This window comes from Bombus vosnesenskii, unplaced genomic scaffold (genome assembly GCF_011952255.1).
Source record: "Bombus vosnesenskii isolate JDL3184/JDL3185 unplaced genomic scaffold, Bvos_JDL3184-5_v1.1 scf7180000014834, whole genome shotgun sequence".
In the NCBI taxonomy this organism is placed as follows: Eukaryota; Metazoa; Arthropoda; class Insecta; order Hymenoptera; family Apidae; genus Bombus; species Bombus vosnesenskii.
The window spans coordinates 15,607-31,617 of NW_022883674.1; the positions used below are offsets into that span (position 1 = coordinate 15,607).

Sequence of the window (16,011 nt, forward strand, 5' to 3'; positions counted from 1 at the left end):
TGATTGTTGTATAAATATTTTTTTTAAGATACTAATAATTAGGTACTTATAAATTAGTATTATCAATTATTTTGCATTTATAATTCCGCCTCTAGTATAAGTGTTAATTGAAAACTAACTTTATGTTTCAAAAAGTACTAGCAAAGTCGTTGAGTAACAAGCCACTGATGCTAACACAAATAGCATTGTCGTAATTAAATATTTCTAAATATTCATTTTTCATTTTGAACCTGTAGAAACAATTTATTATATATACTATTAGCTAAGTAATTGCATATTTAATTAAGTCGAAATATAAAACTTAGTTATTTTAATAATTTAAAAAATAAAAAACTGACAAACATTTCAATTTAATTTATGGTTGGAACAAAAGACAGTTATTTTTCATTAATTGAAATATTGCAATGCAGAGTACTTTCCAGAATACGCCGAGAGTATTCCTGATGGTGAAACGAGCGTTGCTTCATCGAACGCAGCTAAAGAAAACAACATCTATGTAGTTGGTGGTACGATGCCTGAAATAGAGGGCGATAAATTGTACAATACCTGTACTATTTGGGGTCCCGATGGAACTTTGATAGCAAAACACCGAAAGGTAAGTAATATATTCCTTTATGGCTTTGAATTTGAAAATATTGGGGCGAAGAAAGTGACTCTATCTAGGAATAATTTAGGAATATACATATGTACATACGTATACTATAACCAATTCTATAATTTACGGTTTATAAAATACGTTATGATACGGGAAACGCCCATTTTTGTTGTAATGTGTTTGTGTTGTATAAATTTTTCACATACTTAAAATATTATTCTACTTATTTTTTCTCCTTTTTAAACATTATTAAATGATAAGATTTTTAATAAAAGAAAGTGATAAAAACGCTGTCAGTTATTAAATAAAAAATAATTAAAGTTTAGGAGTTGGTAACTTTGATATTAAATTACAAAAGTTGCAGCAATAGAATTAGCGACCACATTTTTATGTTATTAGGTACATCTATTCGACATCGACATTCCTAATAAGATTACTTTTCGAGAGAGTGATTCACTCAGTCCTGGTAACTCCCTAACGACGTTCGATGTGAAGGGCTGCAAAATAGGTATTGGCATTTGCTATGATATTAGATTCGAGGAAATGGCACGCATTTATCGGAACAAAGGTACAGTAACTTAATCGATCAATACTTAACTAGCAAAAAATTAAATATCTTTCTTAAATATATTCTATATAAAATTAATATAATCTGTAACTCTGTATAAAAAGAAGCTTAATTTAAAAAACCAGTATATTTGCTGAAAATGAAACAAATAAAAGAATTAAAAGCACAATAAGAGGACTGTCCTCGCATATTCAGAAATGATGGAATGTGAACCGTGCAACTACGAAGTTAATTGGTATTCGGTGGCTTCATATTTCCTGCTTCTCTGGGTTAGGTTGCCAAATGCTGATATATCCAGCGGCATTCAATATGACCACTGGACCACTGCACTGGTCATTACTTCAGCGTTTCAGAGCGAATGATAATCAATTATACGTTGCCTGCATATCACCGGCTCGTGTTCCTTAAGCAAGTTACGTCGCATGGGGACATACACAGTTGACCAATCCCTGGGCAAAGATTCTTTACGATTTGGAAACTCAAGAGAATATGGCAGTTACCCATATCAAAAAAAAAAAAAAAACTGGCGAACCGTGTGTTACCACAACGAGACCCGCGATGCTATTTGTCGCTTTAAATTGTGTCGCAACTCGTTTTTGAGATCTTTGCCAGGGGCGCGTTAAAATATGCTGAAAATATATTTCTGGCTTTTCTGGGGTTTAATGAAATATGACAAATAACGTTGTAAAACATATGTACTTATGACTTACAGAGTAATTGAGTGTACAAAATATATAGTATACAAAATAGCCAGCGATTTAGGGCTTTAAAAGATCAAAAGGAAAGAAAAGAAAAGAAAAGAAGAAAGATAATATGTTGTGGCAGTCTCTAAGATAAAGGGAGGGAGGGGCAAAGCTAGTTAATCTGGAAAGAAAAGCGTCAATTTCAAGCATTTACAGAGAATCAAGCGGGCTGGTTAAAGTCGTGAGTTGAGCAATTATCCCGCGTTAGGTTCAATCAGGTTAGTCCCACGCGAAATTGATCCAACCATGCGAAAACGAGTGTATTCTGATTTCTGTCGCAGATACTTCTGGCTAGTGCAGTACCTACACGGTGGTTGTTGAAATAGCCGCTTCTCATCTATTTTCCGCAGCACGGACATCATCCTTTGATCCCTTACGACTAACGAAGTTTTCGAAGATGTACGGCAGTTTGAGATTCTACTTGAAAATGATCATGATTGCGGTCTGTGTGCCGTCTGCTCTTCTTTTTGTCCTTCCGTTAAAGACTGGTAAGTTGATACTGATTAATTATGCGATCGAAACCCTATATAATGGCTACAAAAATGCCGCTAATATAATATTCCTTCTTTCTTGTATCTGTCTGCCTCTCAGGTCGTTTTACTAATTACAATAAGTAATTTCGACTTCTTTGCGCTCTCTTTTAACGCATTCGGGACCGAAAGAAATTCATATCAGTCAGTAGGCAAGGGTATAATATACATATTTTATATATAACTTATGTAGCAATGTATATATCATGATAATTTCATATTTTTTTCAATATAGAATTATTATATATATATATATATACAAGAAAGAAGATACAAGAAAGAAGGAATATTATATTAGCGGCATTTTTGTAGCCATTATATATGGTTTCGATGGCATAATTAATCATTATCAACTTACCAGTTTTTAACGGAAGGACAAAAAGAAGTGCAGACGGCACACACACCGCAGTCATGATCATTTTCAAGTAGAATCTCAAACTGCCGTACATCTTCGAAAACTTCGTTAGTCGTAAGGGATCAAAGGATGATGTCCGTGCTGCGGAAAATAGATGAGAAGCGGCTATTTCAACAACCACCGTGTAGGTACTGCACTAGCCAGAAGTATCTGCGACAGAAATCAGAATACACTCGTTTTCGCATGGTTGGATCAATTTCGCGTGGGACTAACCTGATTGAACCTAACGCGGGATAATTGCTCAACTCACGACTTTAACCAGCCCGCTTGATTCTCTGTAAATGCTTGAAATTGACGCTTGGATTCTTTCCAGATTAACTAGCTTTGCCCCTCCCTCCCTTTATCTATTTTCTTAGATCGACTTAGACTGCCACAACATATTATCTTTCTTCTTTTCTTTTCTTTCCTTTTGATCTTTTAAAGCCCTAAATCGCTGGCTATTTTGTATACTATATATTTTGTACACTCAATTACTCTGTAAGTCATAAGTACATATGTTTTACAACGTTATTTGTCATATTTCAGTTAAACCCCAGAAAAGCCAGAAATATATTTTCAGTATGCTTTAACGCGCCCCTGGCAAAGATCTCAAAAACGAGTTGCGGCACAATTTAAAGCGACAAATAGCATCGCGTGTCTCGTTGTGGTAACACACGGTTCGCCAGCTTTTTAAAAGCGCTCTCCGTCTGCTTTTTCCTCTCTTCCCTGTCTCTTCGTTTTTCCTTAACAAGCGAAACCATTTTCGCGAGGACGAGAGTACGGAAATGACGTACTGGCAATTTTGTTTTGTGATGATACAAGCAGCTCGGTTTCAGTGAATTAAACTTGACCCCAAGCTTCTACTTATCTATCTTCCTTTCCTTTATTTTCCCTTCTATATCGGTTTTGCGGTTTTCCACATTTCCATCACAATAAACCATGTTTTTTCTCGATTTTACATGTTAGCCAATGATTCACGGCAAAAGCGTCGACTGTAAAAATATTTGTAGTTGCAATAGCAGCAAGTATGTTTTCTCAAATAGAAAATATTGGGAGCGTACACGCTGGCAAAACAATTCATGAATAGCTCGTCCTCTGCTTGTTATTTGTTTCGATACTGTTAGCAAACAAATTCATGAAACATACTGGTATAGCGTAAAATGAACATAAAAGTTTTGCGTACACTTGAGAGCTGAACTTTGGTTGTTATACGTATATTATACATATACGCACACAGTTATGTATATGTATATATATATATATATAGAAAATTCCTTAGAACTTTGAGCTTAATAACAATATTAAAATCATTAACATTAAGGAGGTGAACTTTACTTACCAATTACCAAAGTTTCTTCCGCCAAATAATACATAAAAATTGAAAAAGATAATGTAACTAGTTTTAACTTTTTTTTGTGTTATAATTTGAATCACTCGATTTATCCGACTGAGGATGGTCGATCGCAATCTCAATTTATACGTATTCTCATCGCATGAAATAGATCACATGAGGGATTTTCAAAAGTCGATGGAATATTAATCGCGATTAATTATTTGTAGGTGTATTCTGTGCGGCTAAAGCAGTCACCTAATGAATTATTGAGTACCAGGAATGTTAGCGGTAAACAGGATTGCGGCTATGAATGATTCTCTAATCTCTATATTAGAGATGAATTTGATAATTTATCCTCATAATATGCAATCCGCTTTTAAGTGGAAATCATAATTAACAATTTCTGTTTGATTAAATATGAAGAGCAGATAAATCGATACGCTTAAATCAATATTAGAATTTCTTAACACTTTTATCAAATATTTTAGCACTGTAAAAGTGTCGTAGTAGAGAAATATTCGGTTGTTTTAAAAGTTTCTTTCGTTTTATAAGATAGTAATAGATGTACAACATTTTTCGTTTTATATTATTTTATTGAATTACGTGTGATCCACCTTTTTCCAATTTAATGTAAAATAATATAGAATAACATAAAACAAAATATGTTGTGCATCTGTCATTTCTTTATAAAACGAAAGAAACTTGGGACAACCTAATAGGAATTTACTTTTATTATCCATTATAAAAATGGATTGTTAATCCTCTAGGAGATACGAACAATATAATTGCAATTAATAAGGAATAAGCTAGCATAACTTAAACCAGCTTTTGCAGAAAGCTATTAGCTGAAGATGTTTATTAAACAATGACAACATGAATTTTCTTAAGTACCCCATTTGGTACTTAATCTACTTCGTAAGTACTGTGTGTCCTAGCCTTCAAAGGATGCAATTTTAACCAGAATGTTTCACATTACTTACCCGTATTATTTCCTTGTAATATAATTTATATTTACATTATCTACGTTACGTTACAATCTTACATTACGTTACATTCTACGCGTTAATGTAATGTGATTTTTATTTCTAATCGAAGTTATTCAAAATTTGTAGTATCTCAATAAAAAATTAACAGCCTGCAAAAACTTCACAGAAGCATTAGTATCTTCGAAACTATTTAATTCAAATGGCTAATATTCTTTAACAATATGCACTCGACGACGTTTATCGAGAGAAGTATGTGGCGTAATAGTTAAACTTTCAATTCATATACATATATCGTTTATGAAAAAGTAGTCATTCTGCTTTTGTGATCTGTGATACACTATAAATTCTCATAAGCTAACTAACGCGTCATCTTCTGTAACGTATTAATATAATATAGGTATGTATATCTCGACTTTGAGCAACCAATTGGTGCTAAATAAGCTTTAGTACATACTTCTTACACGTAACAAAAGACCAGTTAACATCTCTGCTCTTAAAAGAAAAACGAAAGAAGCTCTGAAAAGCTGCAGAGTTCAGGTCGAATAACACCAGCTCAGATAAATGACCCTCTAACTTACCTTTGTCCTCATCGACGTCAGTGATTTTAAAGCTAGTTATAAAGTGCACTTCTCAGCCAGCGTCCACGGCAGTCAATATTATTTAACGGGTCTTAACGCGATGTAAAAAGGGAAAAAGGAGGAAAGAGGGAACAGGGAAGCAAAGAGAAGAAACGAATTTTTCATTTTCTCGAAACTGGATCAAGTTTCAGGCTGCTCGCCAAAGAGTCTGTAGCTAACGAGACAAGATTAGACAAACCACGCTTTAAAATTGCCACAGAACTATAATAATCCTCGAAATCAATACGATTCGTCGATCCATCGCCTGATTAAAAAATGAGATAGGATGAAGCTCACTAGTCGGCCTTTGAACTTTCAATAGCGCTTACGGCTCGTATACTCTAGTTTGAATGCTACAATGTAAGCCAAGTCAGCTGTAACTAGCGTTCGCGTGATTGTCGCTATCTATTATTCACGCGTTACACGTTCACCAGACAAACGCGTCTACCGGTTGACATTGTTTTCTGTCCTGAGTTTCAAAGCAATTATGTTGCTTCGTGTAATCAAATCTCGCCAAACTAACGATAAGTTCTTGTTTGATCTTACACAGTTATTAAAACTATACAAGTTAAACCAATCTAGCCTAAACAAGTAATGTCGTTATATATTCTTTTTTAAATCTATATATTGTTTAATAAATCGTGGTTAGGATATAGTAGCTGACAAAAATATTCGGACAAATATATTTGTAGAAACATTTTAGGAGTGTATTATGCACTATTTAATACTGTACTGTGACTATCATGGTCGTGTTGGTATTATTCGAAACTAATCTGAAAATCTGTATGGAATTTGTAAGATATTTAGTACGAGTACTGTGCATTACTGATATGTACACAACCGAGACGAGATAACGAAGGTACTGCTCTCCATCGTTCATCGCTACGCGTTGCTAATAGCAACGTATAATGCATATATATCTCGCAAAGACCATAAAAGTATCCAATGGAACCACGTTTAATATTTGATAATAATGTCCCATTACAGTTTCGTCATTTTCAATTAATTAAACACGACCCTCTCTTTAAAAATTAGAAGATAAAATACGTAATACAAATCTACTCGAAATCTTTTAAACCTTACGGACGACCTTACGGACCTTACTTATGGTCTTTAAAAGCAGCAGGGATTAGCAGAATATTAACTGCGAATTTTTCTTGGACCGCAGCATGCAATATGAAATATGGTTATTAAAATGTACACTGAAAATTTCATATCCATAAGATACTCGTGCTTGTAGGACCTTGAAAATGAATTCTTAACCCAAATAGTCGACCGCGATACTCGAGAAATTTTGTGAAGCTGACGTCAATACCAATATGTACCGTCGCTGTGCTATTATTTCGTGATAAGCCGTATTGATTGCACTTCCATTTCACGGAATTAATTTTTCCACACAAAAAGTGATAACGATAATCGAAAAAAGAAAAATATACTACCACTTTTCGTATCAGCATACACAAGCGCACTCGATTTTACACGAGTATACAATTTGCAAATTCGACGGAACGATCGGATTTAATTATTTTTTCGATATTTCAGGCATCAAGTTCTATTTACACATCGAACGTTGAAATACGGCGAAATACAAAATGTACAAACCACTCTGGACATTAATTAACTTTAAACGTTATTGATTAATTAAAGAAACCAACCATTGTGTTGATTTTTACATTTTGAAAAATTGTTATCCACTTTTGCTTTGTTTAAAAATTGAAAAAAAAATACGTTTATTGTAAGTCACGAGTATCTCTTTTATTTATTTAAACTTTAAATCAAATATTACAATTTATAAATATATCATTTATTTAGATATACTTGTAATATCTGTTTTATAAGTTTGTACAACCATTTATCTATTTATCTATCTTATTTGCACATAATCTTTATAGACTGATTTTGTAAAGAATAAAAAATTGTGATTCTATTTAAAAACGATCGTGTCAGACTCAAGTGATAAGCGATATATATTTCAACGATATATATATATTCAGATTTTACCATCACATAAACGGTGCTATTGGAAACGTTTCACAATAGACGTCTTATAAGCGCCTGCGATGTCCGTCATATGTAAAGCTATACCACTGAATCACGGCAGCCATTTAGTGATTAAGGTCGATCACTTAGAGTTATTAATCCGACATAATGGCGAGCAATACATCGAAGACATTATTGGAAACACAGTTACAGTTTAATTTCATTGAGCTTATTTGCAAATAAATGTGTACAATATATTTTAGAGGTTTTAAATATTATTGCTGACTAAACTTCGCGTCTGCGCATCATCTTTCTTTAACTTTTTCTGCATTTTCTTATCGACGCATGAAGACGAAATGCGTAAATTTTATTATTTATTTAAACATTACTATATTGTGCTCAAAGTAGCGGAATATCGTTCTATTATCAATATATGAAGAACTAAAAGAATTAAAAAAGAATTAAAAAAATATGTAGTTCAATCAATACTTCGTGTATTTTTCTATCTCCACAAGACAATATCCGGACCAGTTACGCTTACAGTATCAACAAAGATTTGTCCAGCCATACGGAATAAGTCGTACTCAGTAGTTTAAAAGTATTAACCGCACAACTCCAGAAACACTTTTGAAGTAACTTTCGAACCAATAAATCCCCGAACTAAGAACTGTCATATTTCGTCTCTATTTATCGAATATTGTGAGAAAATGCAAAAAAAAGAAGTTAAATAGAAAAAGTACTTGGAAACTTAAAAGAAAAAATCTCGAAAAATCTCTTAATACTTTTTACTGTCGTCTTGAGACGCACCATGTGTTAAGCTTCTTCGTAGTTACAACTTTTACCGCAGATGTAACGAACTGACAAATGATTCGAATGGCGCGCGCGCGTCAACGCCTACACTTAAATTTTAAATAAATGTTTTTAAACAAATGTTTAAAATAATACATTAAATGTATTAACTTTCTTGCGCAATTTCATTTAATTTCTTACGATATGGAGGGTTTAATTACGTTTAAGATATCTATTTGAATCTTTTAAATTCGAAGTTTTTTAAAAAATTACCTTAAACTTTATAAAATTAAATCGTTTTTCCACTTTGTTGTATCATAAAATAGTTACTTAAATTCAAACCTTACCGTCGTCTTGAAATATTCTATATTTTCCTCGTCTTAAAAAATCTCCCTACAGAAAGAATAAAGAAGAATAAAATCCCATACGTTAAATTTCGCGTGATTGATGGAATATATAACGATAACGAGAACTAACTAGCGACAACAAGCAACCATTAGCAAGGACAACTGGCGACTATAACCGTCGTCACTATGATGTATGGCGACTAAAGAGAACAGCCAGCAACTACGGATGACATGTAACAACCAACTGCCCCACTTCTAAAAGGCAACTAACTTGCAAACCCTTTGATGGTTTCTGTAGCGTGATATACCCCTTGAACGTGGTTAAAGAATGTGGTCGCCGCTGGACGGCGGTTTGACAGCAGAGCGATCTCGCCAATTCAAAGCTTGACATTACAAACTACCGAGAATCATTAGGCTCGTTATCGAGCATCTAGCTTTCAGAAGGTGCTTTATCATATGATATGACTTCACGATATTTTTATAGCAAGAAGAATGGCCAACCTCTAACAAAACAAATTTTTACTAAGTGCTGCATGTGAGCTGCAGGCCGGCCTACTAGGGAAATTTGACGAATGAATAAACTAAAATATATACGAATATATTCGTTATATCATAAAATGCTCGCATTATGTTCTCTAACACCATAGAGGAAACTAAATTTATATATTAAAAAATTGGAATACCCTCGTACTTCGCAGTCCATGTGTCCGAGCGATGAATTCCCTCCAAACAAGGAAAAACCAAAGGGAGGTCTTCTTCGAAGGACGTGAGAGGGTAAGTGAAGCAACGGGAACGATGATCACGCGATATACTGGCGGCGTACGTATAAAACGGCTGTTGCGAGAGAGTTCGCAAGAAACAAGAAGAAAAAAGGAATCGTAGGCCGACGCGACTATACGCTGTCGACGGACAAACAGCGACTGAGCCTAACTGAAACGAACTCTGTCGCAGTATGAGCACAGGCTACGTTCGCGGGTCGATCGAACACGTTCTGCGCCTTTCCTCGGCACCAGCGTCAAAACCACCCTCGACGAGCGCAACGCACTGGTGCACCTGCAATATTAACCACTGGTCTTTCCTTTTTCGCGCGATATTATATCAGCACCTATGATACCATTTCAAAGACCGCAATCAAAACATTAAATACCGCATTAAAGCCATACAATAATTCGCAATATTCATTCGTAAACGTTATTGTATATGTGCTTAATTAATCGTTATTATGTTTCGAATGATTTACTACCTCATATTCCATAAGCAGATATATGGTTCATTTTCATCTCAAGTACGATATAATTTGTAACAAATATTTATAATTCACAATATTTATAATTCATTGGAAATATTATTCTATCACGGTATAGTGGTCAAATTTCACATAAATCACAAACATATGGTAGTCAGAAGCTATACTCACGACATGACAAATCATGATGATGTCATGAAAAATGGCGTCCGTCCATATATATTCAAACGCAACGAACAAGTTCGAACTTTTCGAGAATAAACGATTTGTTCGATAACATCTGTCGCGAGCTTCTCTTCCTTTAACGATAACAATTGACAACTAAAGCTCGAGAGGCTCGTAAGGATGAACAGCGACCAGTATCTAGAAGCTATGTACTCACCTGGGCAAGGAGACTCCAACACCAAGGACGTTGGAAGTTTCGAGAAGCGAAGATGGAAACTGAAGTAGCACGTCAGGTCAACTCTGGCAAAAACTGCTAAAGAAAGAAAAATCCAACTAATTTGTTTCCAACAATAAAATGAAATTAATTTGTTTCACAAATTATTAACTGGATATTATTCAAAAATTATTCAAAATTCGCTTGATTGATTCGGGGCCCGGGACACTTGGGTCATGCCATTTTGGTAATGGACGAAAATGGCAGAAGGAAGAACGACCGTTTTTTTCATATTTCTCTTTCCCCGGGAAACGAAAGAATGCCCGAGCACCTTGTTTCATTTCTTCTCGACATCAATTTCAATCTTTTTAAACGAAATATAATCTGAACGATGAAAAGTTCATTCAAATAATGCTCCGCGCCAGACACTCACGAAAATTAAGAAGAAACACGGAAAATTCGCGAATAAAACGGATTTCTTTGTCCCAGTGAGATAATAAATCTCGTACACGTATTGGTTTTTAAAATCAATATATCCACCAATGTGCACTCGTTTAACAAGGGTGATGGAACGTGCCAAAAATCTCTCAAGAGGGTCTTGGCAACGGAAGAGTCGAAAATGTCACAATTATGAATGAAAAATTCGAATAGTTGCTGATTTTACAGTCGAAACCGATAAAGAACTCCAGATATTCCCCCAATTAATTTACAATAAATTCGCGAAAATGATCGATTGCTGACGTCATTGTATTCTAGAAAGATTGTAAAACGATAAGAATTTATTGAAAAAACTTATATTCGATGATAACACTTCTAATAAGAGTACTAAGAGGAGCGATTCTGTACTCACCTTCCTGCCTCGAAGTACCGAACGCAATTAACCGTCCGCCCAGGATGGAACCGTTCGGAACTTTTGTAAGTCACTGCACGGCCGCTGCTTATGGTGGAAATGTAATAGATATAAGTACAGAGCGCGTGAGCGAACTAAAAACGCGATAGAGAAGTAGAGAGAGGATGTTCCGTCCTTGTCTAATGACGCGCACTTGTACAGGAAATATGTAACAGCGGTATACGAGCAGCGTCAGTGTCCACTAGTGTGCATGCCTGATTAAACAAGGACAGGAAGTATCTATACATGGTGTTCTCTTTCTATTTCCATGTTGCATCCATCTTACTATACAGTACACACACTCAGCTATTCTATCATTATATTTGTGCGTTGCTTATGTGTGAACCAAACATTTCCATGACAACAAATCGTTTGTCTCTTGTTTGATGCTCGGTTTTCAACAGAGTTGAAAGAATTTTTTAAGAGAAACGCAATGGACGGGTTGTTTTTAAAGTAATAAACGGAAATTCTCGTATCCATTGAGAAACGATAGGCGATTTGAAAGTGTCACTATGAACGGTGATTTATCGATGCAAGGTAGTATGAATAAGATATTTTATAATCTGCGAAAAAAGGTAAGGAATATTCTAGATTTTAGATTTTAGATTTTAGATTTTAGATTTTAGAATTTAGAATTTCCACGTCACAGACGAGTGTGTTTTGTTATTTGATTTGTAATATTGCTGCAGTTCTCTTAATAGCTGTTCGTTTCATGCGATACTCGCACATAGTATCTATGACTTTTGCTTCTAACAATTTTTATAATTAGACTGTATCAAATATTTTTAACGTTCGTGTTTCATGAAAAATCATGTGTAACTCGTTGAATTCGCAAATGTAACAAAAAATTACATGAAAAACCTTATATTATTGTAATGAAAAAATAATTATATTAGGAGGAGAGTCGTATTTCGGAACGTCATCGGAACATATTATACCTTGTATGTGATTATTTGGAACACAATGGGTGAGTATATTATAATTAAAATATATTCCTAGTTCCAATTCTTTTGAATAGTGTCAGTGACCAATCGAAATAGAAATCAGTGGACATCATGGAGAGAGAAGGCGAAACCAAATTTGAAAATTCGACATCGGTAATTCAGTAGTTAAGAATAACTCCATCGATTATGTAGATTAACTAGTTATAAACAAATATATGAAGTATAAATTCAAATTATTCTTATCCATCTAAAAATTGAAAATTAAAAAGCAGAAGACAAGAAATTATCTTCGAGGATTTATATAGTAAATACATTCTTTTGCCTGTCTTACCTAGAGATAAAACAGTTGTTTGATGGTTATCTTATAGTGTTCAGTCATTGCGAAAAATATTTTTAATTAGTTAAAAACTATAATTAATTAAAACCTACATTTTTTTATGTATATAGACGTTAGCGATGTATTATTCCGGGAAGCTCGTCTATCTCCCGAACATCGGGTTTGCGACAACATCGATTTGGAAATTATCGTTGCAGAGTATGAAAATTATTACAAGATGAAATTTCAAAAATATCCCATATTGTGTAAGAAAATAACTGGAAGGGAAATGACGAGGGAAGTGACAAATGCAAGCAAAACGTAAGAATTTAAATTATTTAACGATATTAAACGGTATTCAACGTATTCAACGTATCAACGTATTCGTATTACAATATGATCCAGTGTTTGTAGAAGTATTGAGACAAAAGCCAAATCTGTTAGTAAACAAGCGAGAAGTGAGCCTGTGAAAGAGACGAATCTACAGCAGAAGATAACTGATGACAATACGAATCATATTAATCTCGCAATGACAGTGACGTCAATATTCCCCAATGAGAGTGATGGACGTTCATCAGAAGAGCTATTTAACGTCCCAATGGAACAATCCATGCAATCGAAGATATTGAAATGCATTGAAAAGCTTTATTCAGATAATCCGGAATTACGAGGCTGAGGACATCTCATGCGTTATTTTCGATTAATATACATATCGTAAAGCTTTTAAACGATAAAATTCCCGTCGATAAACCGTCCAACGTATATCGACGATGACGTGATTTCAGTAACGCTTCAAATATCAAATTACGTAACACTTACTTAATATAGAGAAGACGCCATTTTATCTTTGTATCGTCACAGGAGATCATAGTAAACAAATTAAATGTATATTGGGATGACGTTATAGGCCTAGAGGAATGTAAAACCGCTGTTAAGGAGGCCGTTGTGTATCCCCTTAAGTATCCTATCTTTTTTGATGGCCCGTTTTCCCCCTGGAAAGGTATTTTGCTGTACGGCCCACCTGGTACAGGTAAGATACTCGTATTCTTTTCATTTCTGTACATGTTTACAAGAAATATACAAAACAGGGAAAACGAAGTTAGCGAAGGCAGTCGCGACAGAATGCCATTGCACCTTTTTTAACATAACTGCCAGCTCATTGGTCAGCAAATGGAGAGGCGATTCCGAGAAGTATATACGTGTAAATTGCTTTGTCTATGTAAGTCTCTTTGTTCCTTTGTCTATGAAGGAGAGATTCTAGGTATAAAAAGATTTGATTTTATTTTTCGTCATTTATATATAGATAGAATAGTTGTTTGGAAAACGAAATGATATCATATTCGTGATGAGGCAATGAATTTAAGGAATTTCGAATATAATATTTAATGAATAATACATTTGTTAAACTGAACAGGTTTTATTTGAACTTGCCTATAGTCATTCGCCTACAATTATTTTTATCGACGAGATTGACTGGATCGCCACAAATAAAGGAGACTGTATATTGTCTGAACCTGCAAAGAGATTCAGATCAGAACTTCTTTCTAGATTGGATGGATTAGTGTCTAATGAGAATTCTAATGTAGTTCTTTTGGCTACAACTAATTCCCCTTGGTACGTATATCACGTTATTTCAATGTTTTCTAAGTAGAAAATATCGTAATATTTCTCCAAATTCCAAATATGTTATTGTGGTGTTTGAAGTATTCCTTCATTATTATTAGTATAATAGAACGATAATATTTATTGTAAATATGTTATTAGGGGCATTGATGCAGCTTTACTCAGGCGTCTCGAAAAGCAAATATACGTATCATAACCCAATGAAGTTGCTCGACTTGGTATATTCAAATTATACGTTAGCAACCACTTATTAGAAAATACAGATATTGTAAACCACATAGTAAAATGTACTGAAAGATATTCTTGTGCAGATATAAAATTGCTTTGTAAGCAAGCGTGGCTACTAGAAATAAGCCCGATATGGAGGAGACTCGAAAAGAAAGAAACACCTGTTACCACTTTGAAATATGAATTAAAAAGTTATGAAATATTAGCAAAATTGTTAAAAAAAATGTCACCTACAGTTATGCAAATAGATAAATATGATACGTGGAACAAATAAATACGCAATCGTAAGGACAGATATTGAAAAATATAAATAAATGCATTATCGTTCGAGAAATCATTCGCATGTGTGTGCATGTGTGTATGCGCGCATGTGTGTGCGCGCATGTGTGTGCGCGCATGTGTGTGCGCGCATGTGTGTGCGCGCATGTGTGTCATGTGTGTCATGTGTGTGCGCGTGTGTGCGCGCACGCGCTGTAGGCTAAGTTTAAAATGTTCGGTTGTATTATATCCTTGTATTATATATGTCGGAGATGAAAGGAAAACCGAAGCCTTCCCTTTGCAATTTTGAGGAAGCCTTCTAATGCTTTAGCCTAGATTTTATCATAACTGTAATTAAGCAATTGTCATTTGTAATTGTTTGATATTTGTGAAAGCGAAAGTGGGTTCGAGATGACAACTGGTCGCCGAACGTAGCCACGGTCACGGGATAAACGTTTTGCCTGACGAAGGTGTGGATCGGTTGTATTGTTCTCCCTAGAAATCACATAGAATTGTACTTTAGAGATGTCGATATAATGGGATACACGTTGTATTAGGAATCAATCTCCAGACAGAAACTGCCTAGCAACGGCGTTTGAATTTTTCTCGATGTTTCCAAAGAGTATACAACAAACTTTTGACAGAAATTGCCTAGCAACAACGATTGGAACCTTCTCGATGTTTCCAGCGAGCATATAACAAACAAATGCAGTCGTATAGCGAAAAAGATTTTCATCAGATATTCATTCGTGTGATCGCCTTGGAAAGTGATACATCGAGCACTTTACCGAGTGTCTTAGCAATCGTATTTTTTTGTGTTTAAAATTATTCTACGCATAGTAAAAAGTTATCCCGTTGACCGTGGATTCGTTTGAACCCAGGAACATTGTTAATAGCGTTAATTAAATTCATTATTCGTTAAATTTATTATTCGTAAAACATATTATTCGTTATTCTTATTATTCGTTAAACTTATTATTCTTTAATCTAATCATTAGTTAAACTTATCATTTGTTAATCTTATCATTCATTAAACTCAATATTCATAATATTTTGCAAAATCTTGTATATTCGCGTAAATATAATCTCTGTTTCGTAAAACAATGGCTAATTATTCGTTCCTCTTATTGTTCGTTAAACTTATTAATCTTTAATCTAATTATTAGTTAAACTTATCGTTTGTTAATCTTATTATTTATTAAACTCATTATTCATAATATTTTGTAAAATCTTGTTTATTCGCGTA

General features: G+C 34.3%; 1 pseudogene; it reads left to right on the plus strand.

The window, feature by feature from the left end:
- Positions 1-1,143: 1,143 nt before the first annotated feature.
- On the plus strand, positions 1,144-14,739 carry LOC117240673 (annotated as a pseudogene).
- Positions 14,740-16,011: the final 1,272 nt, after the last annotated feature.